The sequence below is a fragment of the Coturnix japonica genome, chromosome 2 (assembly GCF_054131305.1).
Source record: "Coturnix japonica strain WE chromosome 2, WE-NBRP24, whole genome shotgun sequence".
NCBI classification, from domain to species: domain Eukaryota; kingdom Metazoa; phylum Chordata; class Aves; order Galliformes; family Phasianidae; genus Coturnix; species Coturnix japonica.
The window spans coordinates 13014514-13029829 of record NC_140664.1 but is presented as its reverse complement, the minus strand read 5'-3'; positions in this window follow the sequence as shown (position 1 = coordinate 13029829).

Below are 15316 nucleotides of genomic sequence, written 5' to 3'. Positions count from 1 at the left end.
TAAAAGTCACTAAACTTTGACAAGCTTTGTGAAGCAACACAGTTCTGAAAGTAGAAAAATGTGTGTGAAGTGTGAAATAGCCCATAAGTTAATAGCTGAAATACTGCCTAATCTTTTCCAAGTTCCTTTACTAGGTCTAAACTGTCAGCAGCAGTGAGTGTAAATACAGCAGTTTCCTACAGCACCTGCGTTACTACCCTGATGTCAAGTGAGTGGAATTTCAGTAGGAAGAGTAAAATGTGGCCTATAACAAGAAAGCGAGGCACAGAGGAAATGACATTTAACAAAATATGGCAGAGAAATAGCACTGAGTGATTTTACTACATCTCACAAATTCAGGCAGGAGGGAATTGCAGGGGAGTGGGACAGGCTCTTCTCCAGCATAACATAATTCACATAATCTCTATACTGAATTTAGGTCCCTTCTTACTTGGAATCATTTGCAATGATTCAGGCTAATTTAGACACTCAGCCATAAGTACGTGGGTCCCCTTGCATGCAACTTTCATGCATGAAGTGGCCAAAATCCTCTTTTGGAAATTCACTTGCTGTCCATTGGAAGGGTTTAGAAAATCTGATCTCTGGGGAAAACAACCTTTTCTGCTATGAAAATATAAACACTGGTATTTTGCATACCTTCTTACAAGAATCTAGCAGTTTTCTCTGTGAAGAAAAACTGGACTTCTAAACATGGAGTCCACAATACTCTGAAAGTCAGCAAAAGCGACAGCTGATGAAAATAGCTCAAAAAGTGTGACGCTGCAGACTCTATCCCCCTGCTGAGACCACCCATCCTGTGCTGAAAGGCAGATGCCTGTATGGCTGGAGAAACATTATTACCTTCAAGCACTTTTCATGCAGCTCATCAGCAAGTTACTCTGCCTGCCCATGTTGGAATCAATCATGTACCAGTTGTACACTGAGGCTATAGCATCAAATAAGTCCTGTATACAGATTTTTTTGTTCATAGTGCTATGTAAAGCAGTGTACCTTCATTGTTCGCCAAAATGGCAGTATAGCAAAAGAGGGATCAGCTTCAGTTCAGTCTTTGTCCCTCAAGTCTGATTGAGAGGCCATAGAAGTAGCTGGAGTGGGTACAGTCATTTCCAGAGGGCTCGGAGCGCTCTTCTGGCTGTGTCTGGGAAGCCCTGAGTGGGCAGCAAGTAGTGCTTGCAGGGCTCTTTGTATTTATGGTTATAAACATAATCCTTCTTTCAGATGCTGCGATGTTGAAAGCAGTATAAATCCCCTCAGCTCCTATAAAGAGTGAGGCTGTTCTGTAAAAAGGGTTTGTGGTTTTTTTCCTTCCTGAAATACTGCAAAACATGCTTTGTTTTAAAGCAGTTTTTCAGCAGTTAATGGGTATTTATATTGACAGACTATCTGTTGAGTATTGCAACTTCATGATTCCCAATTGTTTTTTCTCCTACAATGATATTGAGTTCCTTTTATTTCAAAATGCTTTCCAGAGAAGGCCAGTGTCATTATTCTGCTTTAACAGCTATAGAACCTGAAATCCTCAGAACTTCATCTCCATGGGCTATCCCTGGCTCGTCTATATTTCAGTTTGAATAGGTCTTAGCTTACAGCCTTGTCTCACAGCACTTCCCGGTGGATGTATATTAAATAATTCCTTTAGGTTGTTTATCTCTTCAGACAAGCTGCAGCAGATGTCTTAGGTGATGTGATATTCCACCTCAAACTCTTAATCTGTTTGCTGCATAGTAGAGGGAGTAGTATCTTCATTGGTAAGTGAAAAATGAATTCCAGGAAAGTCATAGTTACTATTCAGCTTACTGCCTAAATAGGAGAAAATGTTGCACAAGTTAGTTAGAAATTTAGTTATTTGATGTCCAAAGAGCTTTACTTGATCAAAGATAAATATCCTCAATGTGAATTTTGCTCAGTGCGAATCTCTTTCATCTCTTCAGAGCTTCTGCTCTGTGTCTAGTCAAGAACTGGAAGATGAGGTGATCACAGACCCAAAGATCTATCAGTTCCTCCAGAGTGAGAGTCCTTGGAATAGGCATTTTTATATTTGCTCATACAGTGAGTACATTTCTTCTCTCCTCCTTCTGGAATACCTGCCATCTTATTTTTTCTCCCATCAAAACCTCCAAAACAACTTGGGACCATTTATTTCAAAATTCCCAGTCAAAATATGCAACTATTTCATGCATATGTGAATAAATGGGTTTCTCTTAATGCTGAGAGAGGTATCAAAGTCTTGTGAGGGCTGTTGAGGTTGCAGAGCAGGAGCTTCAATGTTTGAACAGAATTTTGTTCTATACTGTGTTCTCTACACTAAATATGAAGGAAAATTCATGAGGAAAAAGCCTTCAGTAATGCAGAAAAATGTACAGTTCCCCATTCTGGGAAATGCATGTGAGGATTAATTATGTTCAGATTTGTGTATGTATTGGTGACAGCCATTACTGATGGGTCAGGAAGTTTAGTTTACATTTCAGAGATGAAGAGTTTTATATGCCAACCCTGAAACAGTCATTTAAAATGCATCTCTATTAGTGCCTGATGCACTCAGGCCGTAATTAATTTGCTATCTCAACAGGTTTATGTGCTTCTAAATTAGTCCAGCAAGTGAAGCTTTCAAAGGAGAGCTTCAGTTCTACAGTGAAAAGCAGTGGAGTCTAGAGGATGGAATCTTTTGAGAAGGAGTAAAATTACTACCATGGAAACTAATAGGGCAATAACTAGTACAGACACTGTTCAGCTAATAGGGACTCCACTCTGGAGCTTAGCAAAAGCTGTGTATTTTCAGTTGTGAGATCAGTGGTTGAAGCTCAAGTAGTTCTCAAGCTGTAGTTGTGGTGTAGCTGGCAATAGGGGCTGTGCCTGGGTGGCTGGCCCTCAATTCCCAAGGGTGCCAGAGCAGCGGTCTGGAGATTCTCATCAGGTCCAGATGAAGATGCTGCTGCAAGGACCCTCTCAACAGAGACACCCTCTGCCACGTGGGCAGTAACCAAGGATGTTGTTTAAAGGATCTGAACATTACCTTATGCAAAGACCCTCAATCATTTTGTTTTTATTAAGTGCTCTGTCTGTGAGTGCCTGCTACTGAAGCAATGCTCCTGGGGCACTGACAGCATGTGCACAGCAGCCACCAAAGAAACAGGTTCACCCTCCTTCACTGTAGAGAGCAAACAGATCCTCTCACTTTTGAAACTCCTAGTATGGACTTCAGCTCTAATGCTAATGCATCTTTTATTATATTACTGAAAGTTAAGTGTCTTTAACAGAGACCTTCTGCCACCTTCTAGATATAATCTGGTGATTGACAGTGTCTTGACAGGAAGAATTGAATAAATTCTCTTTATGAATAGTTAAACTTGGATACTTTATATCCTAGGGGTCTATTGTAAGTACTCTATTTTGAGCAAGACCTCCCATGACCTCCTCAGCCATGTTGCTTCAGACTCTCCTCTCCTACTTCTAGGGGTCTACCTAAGAGACAGTAACTCAAGGCTCCCTCTTCAGAGAGCACTATGAAGGACAAATACATATCTATTTTAAACAGTTTGAAAGACCTTTGGTGACTGAGGTTACATGTTGCTAAGAAATTGATTAAATGTTCTTCAAACTAGACAGTTTTCTTTCCCAGCTTTATCCTCTGTCACACGTTGCCCTTATTCAGTTCTTGTCCTTGTCTTCTATCCCTCTGTCCAACCTCTGTGATACCACCTTCCTTTTGCCTTCCTGTCAGTTCTCTTAGCTGAGTCAAACCCGCTTGATTTAGTCATCCCCTACAGAAAATGTCACTTTTCTTAATACCAAGGAAAACATCTTCCTCTCTATGAATATGAAACATCTAAATGAGGACTCTCTGTCAAACTTAAGAAGTATTGATGAGAGGAGAGCTACTGAGCACTTTCCAGAATAACAGCCACCTTTCTGCCAACAGTACGACATCAATTACATCGTATTTAGATTATGATTCCCTATAATATTCTCTCACCCTTCTCCTGTACAGCTCTTTTTCATTTTTAAAATATATTTCTCTTTTCAAGTGTAACACATTTTCTGCTCACCTGTGATGTGTTTCATCTTCTTGATTTCAAATATTTTCTCCAATTTATTGCTTTAAATTCTAATGCTCCACCGTGCTTTCACTCCCCCTTTGCTCATTATTTTCACGTTTGAGGATCTTCATCCTGTTCCATTATTCAGGTCATTAGCGGGGATATTGAACAGCACATGTAATTCTGTAGGACAAAGCCTGTTATTGATAACAGAGTGCAATCTTAAAACAATTTGTACATTTATCTTTTAATCCATTCACTTAATGCTTATTTCATAAACTTCATTAAAACACAGTGGCCAGGCGGTTAAAATCAAGATGTGGTCGTGAGAATCTGGACTGCCAAAGTACCCATTTAGGCAGATTTTCAGCAATAAAACAGCAAACAAGCTTTTTCTAGAAATCTCCTAAAATCTTTGGCAGAACCTTAAGTTGCAGTGATGGAAAACCTGTGGCAAAATAGGACTGACCTCCTTGGGCTTTACGTACCAATCTTTGTGCCCAAACGTCCGTTACTCAGAATCATTGCTAAGGTTTTAGTTTGAGCTCTCCAGAATGTCTTTTTGTTTATTTTCATGAGATCTACTACAAATGAGCATCTCTCTGGGCATCAGTGTAATAGAATAGAATGCTGGGCACATACCTGTGGGAAAGTTGGGCTCAGTGAAATCTGGGGCTCTGGCTGCTGTTAAAGTTATTGCTGGCTCAAGTTACTAAATTTTTTAACTCCTTGATAAGTCATTCGAAACATAAGCTTCTCAGACTGTTTCAGTTTATTACTCTTCTTAAGTGAACTGATCTAAATTGGAATCTCCAGGGATCAATAGCTCGTTTTTATCACAGAGCATTTGAACTGTATCATATAGACCAGATAAATCATCTTTCACTGCACTAGAAAGTTATAAAACTGCAAATCTGCAAGATAAAACTACTGTAGATTTGGTGCTAGGAAAATGATAAGTTATGACTATCTCTATCTACCTACAGATATTTCTGATGTCAGGCTCAAGCACAGCAATTATTTTAATTGTAGATGTTTCCTCATGCTGCATTATGCATTTATCTCTCTTAAAGCAGACTGTTTACTAATACAATACAACCAACATCTCCTCATTGGGTAACGTAGGTGCTGCTCAGCTTATTTACATTGTTTGAAACAGTGAATAATGTATGTGAAACATAGAATCATAGAATGTCTTGGACTGGAAGGGACCCCAAGGATCATCAAGTTCCAACCTCCCTGCCACAGGCAGAGCCACCAACCTCCAGGCTGCCCAGGGCCTCTACCAACCTGATCTTGAACATCTCCAGGAATGGGGCATCCACAGCTCGTCTGGGCAGCACCTCAATGCTCTTTCTGTAAAGAACTTCCTCCTCACATCCAATCTAAACCTTCCCTTGGAAAAGGGAAAACATTGCCTTGTCCTGTCACTGTCTACCCTTGTAAAAAGTTGATTCCCCTCCTTCTTATAGTCCCCTTTTAAAAACTGGAAGGCTGCAATGGGGTCTCCTCACAGCCTTCTCCAGGCTGAACAAGACCAGCTCCCTTAGCCTGTTTTCATAGGGGAAGTGCTCCAGCTCTCTGATCACCTTTGTGGCCCCTCCTCTGGACCCTCTCCAACAGCTCCACATTTTTCCTGTACTGGGGGTCCCAGACCTGGATTCAGTACTGCAGGTGGGGCCTCACAAAGTCAAAGTAGAGAGGGACTTGGATGTGGTGCTGAGGAATATGATTTAGCCTGGAAGTATTGGTAATGGTTGGACTAGATGATCTTCTAGGTCTTTTCCAACCTTGATAATTCTGTGATAATTCTGTGATAATTCTGTGATTCTGTGACTTCTCTGTCTGTGCTGGCCACCTGTCTCCTGATGGAGCCCATGATACCATTAGCCTTCCAAGCTGCAAGAGAACACTGCTGGCTCACGTTTAGTTTTTCATCCAACAGGATGAAACAGGTCCTTCTCCACAGGGCTACTTTCAAGAGGTTTTTATCCCAGAATACATGAGATCCAGACCGAAATGATTAAGTACCTCCAATATGGAAGTAATCTGGACCGATCCCAGAATCATTAGATAGTTTACGGTGGTCAGAATCTGCAGAGCTCTGTATTCCACCCCCCTATTCAAAGCAGGATCTGCACTGAGATCAGACCAGATTGCTCTAGTTCGTGTCTAAATGGGGCATTAAACTCTTCCAGGATGGAGACTGTACAGCCCTGGTAACCTGATCCAATATCTGACTGTCTTCATGGGGGAAAAATCTGATACATAGCCTCAGTTTTTTTCTTTTTTATTGTTATGTCCCACGCACAGCTGTGAAGAGCTTGGCTTCATCTGTGTGACTATCTCCTCGTGGCTATTGGGCTGCTGTCAGGTCCCCCAGTGCTGTCCCCTCCCCAGCTGAGCCAGCCCAGCCTGTGCATCTCCGTGTCCCTCAGCTGAACTCACTCCAGATAACAGATGCCTTTCCGGTGACATTTTGCCTTCCAAAGATGATTGCTCTTTGATTTTCATCCTGCTTTAGTTCATGTATTAAGCCATTATATGCTGTCGGCTGATCAAGAACTGCCACAGTTAAGGTCATTACAGGAATTTCAGAAGCAGATGACATTGAATAAAACCACTTCAATTTTTCTTTTATTTTTTTTCTGAAACATCTCTTTTCTTTTTCCCCCTATGAAAAATAACCTTGCAAACAAAATGTGTGGGTTTTTTTTTGTTTGTTTTTTTTTTTTTTGGAGCAATGTTTTAATTTTTGTTGTTGTTCTTTTTTTTCAACATGGAATGTTCGTAAGCATTTAGGGGAGATGTTTCCCCCTCATCTTGCCTAATTCACAATAAGTAAAAATAATCAATGGATTTTTAACGTCTGTTTAAGGTATAATCCTTTATAGAAAATGAGCCTTGCCATGTTTCAATGCAGAACACCTGATGTACTGGGGCATCTGCAGAGCCACATGAGCAGGAACACATGTAGGGTACTGGTGGGGAACTGTAGCCACTGGAACCTACAGTAAACTCTGTCCATAAGTCTTCTTCACATGGCAAGCTTTCAGAAAGCCATCAGATTCAGATTAGAAGTTTCCCTATGTTTTTAGGTTCAGGAGTTAAAGAAAACGCTAAGCACGATTTGCAGGATATTATCTATCATTCCTAGTCAAAGTGTGGTCCAAGAAAGCAGTTACACACCTAACGGAAAATAAGGACTAATTTGTCATGACAGCTTCCAAAGATTTTCACTGTGTTAGCATTGTTTCTGCCAGACTTGCAGCACCTCAGCATTTTAGATGCTGCCTTACAAGGCTACCTATAATCATCTCACTGCGTTGCCATAGCTGTGGGTGGGTAACCACTTCTGTGAGTTCAGTGTTAATTGTTTAATATCCACTGCAACTTGTATACTTTAAATCACTTTAATTCATTAGGTCAGTGTTCCACTGTGGTCCATTCTGCACCAGCATTATTCAGTGTTTGCATTATCACTACAGACAGTGGCATACAGAATATGTTTATTAACTTTTTAGATGACCTCCATCTGGAAAATGTTACCTGGATGACTGCAAAATGAGATTAGAATTCAGAATGCTTTTGACAAATTGGATAAAATATTTAAACAGAAAAAGAATATGCAATTCAATCAAGCCAACTGCAAGGTTTTTATACACAGGCAGAGATAATAATCTACTCAAATATATGACCACACACATCAGGTAAGAACCAGTCTAATAGGAGAAGATTTGACTTGGAAAGGGTACATTTAGTAAATCACAAGGTGAACCAAAGTCAATAAGATTGTACTGTTTCCAGACAGGTATCTACTGCTGTGAGTTGTATGAGCAGCATTTTGTCTATGAGACACATGGTGGGAGCCTTTCTCCTTGCAGTGCTGGCATGGTCTCAGCTGGAGCACGCACCCAGCCTGGCACGGTGCAGCTACTGGTGTGTGTCCAGGGGATGCAATGGGCCAGAACCACTGCCTGGAGGAACCTGAGCTGCCTGCTGAAAGGGAGAGAACATGGAGACAGAATCAGTGCCTCCAGCACATAGAAAATAGCTGTAGAGGGTGAAGGAATTAATTCTGTGTTATGAAATCATGGCTTAAATTACAGTGAGCTTTAAGTTAGACACTAGGAAAAGTTTTCTAATAGCAGGAGTAATTAAGCATGAAAACAGACTGCATGAGGAATATCCAGCACTTGAGGCTTTTAAGAAGAGGCAAGAAAAGTATGCGTGAGCTGTATAGGAATGGACAACCCAGCCACAGGATTGAGTAGCTCTGGTTTCAGTGCTAGTGAACAGAGAGGACTGGGTTTTTCTGTGTGTAAACACCATGGCTGTGATAAACTGTGATCTGTAGAGCACTAGCACACAGATGGCCTGGAGCAAGCACTCCATTTACTGACGTTTGCTAACCCCAATAAGAAGGCTTGTTTTGACAGATAACACACAAAAATAATAGGAACACAGAGGACGGGGCATTACAACAAACTTGATTCTCCCCTTGGTATGAGTTTAGCCCAGAGGCAATGCAGAATTCTGTGCTCAGCTGAAGCCTCAGCATGATGGTTTGCACCTATAGGAGGAAGCTCTGACCTAGTGAGTGAACACAACCAAACTCTGTAATAGTCAGCATACTCGGGTGCTTCCCTGGCAGGTTTTGCTTAGGCAAAATTTCTCATTCATATTTGATAACTCTGGGCAATGAAGAAGGGAGGAAGGAGTTAAAGAAGGAATACTTTTATAGCAGGAACACCGATATATATTTTAACCAAAACAGCTCATACATAGTTATCCCAAAGATATCTGCAGAACCCAGATCCTTTGAAAAGAGGAAAGTAGGTCCAAATTTATCAACAGATTTTAATACTAGAAAAAGCAAGCACCAGACTATTTACATGTCATATTAAATGCAAACTTATCAGTATTTACCATCCCTGGTAACATCAGGAAGCTCAGGGACTTGATTACAGTCATCATGACAATGCTGTAATAAAAGATTATGAATAGTTTCTTGCTGACTTGGGAGCAATCTAGGAATCTTGTGTCATAAAATTGGCATTCAGTCTCTTTAACTTTATTATACTAAAAAAGTTATAAAAACTCTCTTTGTAATTTTTACTGTGCTCTATGCACAGGAGAGCCATTATTTAACTCTTCATTTAATTTCCAGATGCTGTGTATGCACCATATAAAAGGTATCCAGAGAACCTAAGCAGGAAACAGGCTTATGGTAGGCAGCTCAGAGGTAAGTGTGTGTGGAAAATGCCATTAAAATTATAGCTTATCTAGTGTGTTTTGCTTCCCTAAACTAGGAATATTTTGACAATTTCCATGGGTTGAGGGCTCTAGGGCTGACATCCCTGCATCCTGCCAAGTTGGCTGGGAGTCCAGGACAGTGCCCTGGGGGATCATGTATGTGCTGCAATGTGAGGTGATGAATACAGGACCCTCTGGTGTTGTCTGCCATGAAACTCAGATGATGTGTCACACTGGGAGCCCCTGCAAGGGTGCATCACTTCATGCCAGAGTATGAAGCAAGAGTGGCAGTCTTTGGTGTCACAGGAATCCTGCTGCTCTTGGCCTTTCATCTTCCACCAGAGACAAATGGAGCACCACATTTAGATCTTCCATTTGCTCTCCAAAGTGTCAGAATCAAGTTCAAAGCTTGTGTGACTGCCTTGGACATCGTCCTTATGTCTGTGGACACAGTTGCCTGATGCTCCTTGCGGCAAGTGTGGCAACCTCTCTGTGACCCACGGTACTGCCAGCCTGGCCGTCACTCCATGCCAGACTACATGCCAGCTCTGCAGCTAAATCCCTGTAAAGCCCATTGGTTGCAGTGGTAATAGCCTTCAGTTCACATTGAGTGTGGACAAGAGCAGCCTCTGGATCTCATGTTACATATTTTTTGCAAAGAAAAGTTCAGAAGTTCTCCAGGAAAGAAAAGTTCTGGAGTGGTGACCCGCATGGCGCAGGAAGGCAGGATGTGGGCACTGTTTGAACAGTGGAGCACTCAAGAATTCCTGGTTGCTTGGTAAGCCTTTATGTAAGATGTCCCTACAAATGCTTTTACCAGGTTGCTCTGTCCTTTCCCTAATTCAAACTGCAATTATAAGGATGATAAAAGGAAAAATAAAAATATGCAGGCAAAAGATGAGAAAAAAAAACCACAACACAACAATTAGTTTTGCACTGGTGAGAAATAATGCAGACCTCATTGTGTCCTTAACAATCTGGTTTTCAATATATATTGTAATGTATGCTCATGACCCAAATATACTTGGAAGAGCATGACAACAAAATCTATGTTTGCAAGTGTAATAAGGGAACAAGCACAGTAAAGTTCCTGTTTTTTATTAGCAGGAGAAAACAATTAAAATGATATCCAGGTAGTAACTTAGGAGCCAAATGTCATAGTGCTCTCTTTTGCTGCCAAAATATGTGTACTCTCTTCCTAACAGTTTCTTTCCCCAAGGAAAAATAAATGTATCTAAGAAATACTTGTTAGCAATGCAATTACAGGCTTAATTCCCCAACCAACTTCAGACATCATAAAAACAAAAACAAGCAGAAGCCCTTTGCTTTCGGAAACGAGAGGAAAAAACACTTAGTGTTCAGAGAAAGATAATAATATATTTCTATAACAAAAGCTGACACACATTTTGACAATAACATTTGAGGAGTTATTAGCATTTGTTTTTCCACCACACTGTCCTTTTCTTTTAAGCTACAGCCTAGAATGAAAATCCATTTCTAAGGGCAGATTATTTGCTACCACAGAACAGGAGTTTTGGGACACTCCAGCACCAAAGTAGCTTGCTAGAGTCTCAGGAAAGCAAAGCAGTTGTATCAAAATAACATTTCTTGGCATTGCTTATTTCTCAAGCTCTGGTCTGCCCAAGGAACTTAATCAGAGCTGGGTTATATGGGCAATGTGGATTCCACCATGACAGATGATACACTGGGAAGCTTATCCAGATCATTTTTGAAATGCTGGCCCTAGGAAGATATGATAAAATAAATAGCTTAAATAATTAAAATAAAAAGAGATAAAAAGTGATAAACCTGATTATTTATTTATTTATTTATTTGTGACTGTACAGATTAAAAACATGTTCATATCATACCTGGATAAAAAATGTCCTTTAAGAGGTCTGGCATTGGGCATAGGACATTTGCAAAGTTTGTATATGTGGTATCTTTCAAGACACCCACACTGATGTCTAGACTCATCCTACATCTCCTCACACGTTTATTATGGGCACTGAGCCTGGGCACACCTGGTCTCTCACTATCCACAAAAGGTCTTGAGCTTTTTCAGAGATGCCTGCCTGGGCTCTGGAATGGATATCTCATATACCATTTGCTTCACAAGGAGCCTAAGAGAATCTGAGCTTAGATACTTCCGAGCATGGAATGTGGGTTTCTGATACTCTTCTGTAGAAGCATTCATATTTGGTTTGATAGCAGCATAGACTTTTACTGTTGGAGGTAATGGTATACACCACAAAATGGTTCCATGCTCTGCTCTTCTAACACTTAATTCCCTATGCATATCTCTCTTTGACAAGGACTTGAAAAGTAAGAAGTCTTTTTTTTTCTCTGAAAGCTGTTTAATTGGAAATAACCTAAGACATTGTAGAGGACATCTCCCCTCAGAAGCGACATAGCCAGTACCTATCATAACCTATCATTCTCCATTCTTTTAAAATATTGCAATCAAACCCAAGATAAAAACATTGATGTTTAAAAATTCAGTATTTTAAAATATTGAATGTTAACATCCTCGTAATGATTTTTAAATTGGCTCTAAATCAGGGCAGACATTTTCCTTACCACTGTCATTTATAAAAGGTTACTGCATTCCTAATTTCACAAGAAGAGAGGTGCTTTTTCTCACAGTTTGTCATTAGAGAAGGCCTTCAGCTCTGTATCCTAAAATGACTTACTGTAGAAGTACAGGATCCTTAGAGATGGAAGGGACCTCTGAGGGCCAACTAGTCCAGCTCCCCTGCAATGAACAGGGACACGACAGTTGGATCAGGATGCCCAGAGCCTGCTCCAGCCTTGCCTTAAAAGTCTCCAAGGACAGGGCATCAACCACATCACTAGGCAACCTGTTTCAGTGCCTCACCACCCTCACTGTAAAGGTGTTTTCCTTATATCTAATCTAATTTACCTTCACTGAGCTTGAATCTATCTTGTCTTCTTCTGTTACCATGGACCCTGCTGAGGAGTCTGTCCCCTTCTTTCCTGAAGCTCCCATTTAGATACTAAAAGACCACTATCAGGTCACCTCATGGCCTTCTCTTCTCCAGGCTGAAGAGCCCCAGCTCTCTCAGCCTGTCTGCAGAGGAGAGGTGTTCCATCCCTTGCATCATTTTTTGGCCCTTCTCTAGACGTGTTCCAACAGGTCTATGTCTCTCCCATAATGAGGACTCCACATCTGGATGCAATACTCCAGGTGAGGTCTGACCAGTGCAGAGCAGAGGGGCAGGATCATCTCCCTTGCCCTTCTGGCCATGCACCTTTTGATGCAACCCAGGATACAGCTGGCATTCTGGGCTTTGAGGGCACATTGCTGGCTCATACCCAGCTTGCCATCCACCAGTACGCCTAGATCTTTTTCAGCAGCTCTCAATCCTTTCATCCCCCAGTTTGTGTTGATAATGTAGGTTGCCTCAACTCAGGAGCAAAACCTTGCACTTACTAAGATTTGTTGAACCTCATGAGGTTCACCTTGGCCCACTGCTCAAGCCTATCTAGGCCCCTGTGTTTCCATGATTCTATGATTCTATAGATGGCATCCTGACCCTCTGGTGTGTTGACTGCACCCCACAGCTTGGTGTCATCAGCAAACTTGCTGAGGGTACACTCAGCCCCACTATTGATGTCTTATTCCTGGAAAGGTTCTGTCCAAAGGCACTGGAGCTCCACATGGGTGAACAAACATATCCTCAATATAAATGCAAACGTTCTAATAATCAAGCCCTGATATCACAAGTACCCAGTGTCCCAAGTCATGGGGAATGAAGTACAGGTCTACTTAAGTTGATGCCAGGGAAAGGAGAATAACTTCGCTGATGATCTATAAGATATTTTGTGCCTGGTAAAACTGACTCCCTTCACTGGCATTTTCAACTAATAGAGGTTCAGAGTTTCCCCCTGTACATTTAAGCTTTCAGTATCTACTGTCATAATGGTAAGATTAGAGTTTCTATTTTTTCACTTTTAAAGTGTGGCTGATTAGGGTTGAAATGGTATGATATTCTTTCTTTTTACTGATGGAGATTTTGGATAATAATGGTAAGAGACTTTCATTTGCAAAAGCCAGTGTGATGTCTCACATGTCTGTATCGGATGCAAATTTGGAGAAATGTCCTTGACTGCTGTTGTTAGAACTGGCATGATTGGATGTGTGACATTTTAATGTAGATTCAGAAACAAACTGTATTATTACTGGAAGCAGAAGATGAATTTATTGAGATGGCCTGAATAACTCTACAGACAGCTGATGTCTCTTTCTTAATGAGTTTTAGTGTTTGCAAAAGGAGGAAACCCAAGGCTTTATGGAAAACTGAAGAGATTTCTTTCTATCCTGCCTCACAGCCTGTTTGCTGGAAAGTATAACCTTCAGTGCTGACAACAATAAACACAAAACAAAGGTTTTGGGAGTGATCTGTGGCTTTGTTTCACTGTTTTGCAAAGGCTCAGGGCCCCTCTGCAAACTGATGGAAGCTCACCTCTCTCACTAACAGAAGTTATGTGCTTCCAGTGTTTGAAAGAGAAATAGTCTTTATCTGCAGTCTTCTAGGTAGATTACAAGATTTTCTTATACTGAGGCTGTTTAGGTTTGGTACTTTGGCGTGGCATATTAGAAAGACTGAGATTTGTTGTAAACAAGGTTACAGTCCACATTTAATCAGCGACAGAATGTTGGTATTTGCTAATTTCTAAAGGAAATGTGAGTTGGGAAGCACAGAAGGAAAGTGAAGGAAGGTGGCATTTGTGTTGCCCCAGTGTTGCAAGGTGGTATTCCTACCACTGCGCCACCGGGGCACACACCGGGGAGTGATGAGGTACATAGGAATAGGCTGCCTAAGGAGGTGGTAGAGTCACCATCTCTGGAGGTTCTGTAAGCAAAGGGTGGATGTGGCACTGAGGGACATGGTCTAGAGTGGTCACAGGCATGAGTTGATGGTTGGACTAGATGGTCTTATTGGTCATTCCAACTTTAATGATTCAATGATTCTATGATAGCATTCATCCTGCGAGCTGAGGCTCCTCTCAAAGCTAGTCTTGCCAGTCATCTACTTTGTCAGGCCCCAGTAAGTGGCTGCAACTTTAAAAAAAAACAAAAAACATTAAAGAACAAATTTGTAATACCAAGAAAAATCTATGAAGTCCCAAAAATGAGCTAGAAAATCAATCTATTCCACCAGACTGGCTTTAAAGGTGTGTAGATGTATATAAGAATCTGGGAAAATGCTCTTGAGTAAAGGACAGTAGAGAGGCAGTGATGATAGAAATTGTAGGGAAAAAAATGCATATTTCTATCACTTTCTGGTGGCTGTTGAAAAGTACATTCAAGATACTTGAGCTCACAGGCTCTGGGGAAGTGCTGGCACAGCTGACACATGAAAGGCAATATGCGGATGCCATAAAAATAAGCTTTTCACGGATATGATGTACAGAGCCTTCTCCACAAAGGAACCTCAGGCAGGGTATGTGTACATATGTCCTGCAGGCTGGGCAAAAGGAGGGGAGATCCCTGATTACTGCGTACCAACTAGGCTACTCATGGCAAAAAATATAATAAAAAGCATTTGCTCACTGCACATTTCTAGTCTGTGTTCCACTACTTTCTATAAAGCAAGATGCTGGCAGCACCAGTACAAAGTTCACCATCAGCTTCACAGCCCGTGCCCAAGATGAGGCTGCAGTGAGACCTTCTCCTCCTCCTTGGACCAAACTCATGTGGAGCTGCAGAAGGAAGATTGTGCCAGTGAGGGTGAGGAAGATGTGCTTTCCTTCCAGTCTGAGGAAGCAAATGGACAAACAGTGTTTTGACTGTTTCCAGGCAAATCAGGCTTTTATTCCCCTTCTCTCTCCCTTTCAGCACGTGTAAATCAGTGTGCATGATGGGTCAGGGTCTGACCCTGAGTCAGCAGTGCGAGAGCACTTATTCAGCACGTGACAGGAATCATGTCACGCATGAAGGGGGAAAAAAGAAAAAAGAAAAAAGGGAAAGAGGCTCAAGCCCTCCAATCTTTCATTCT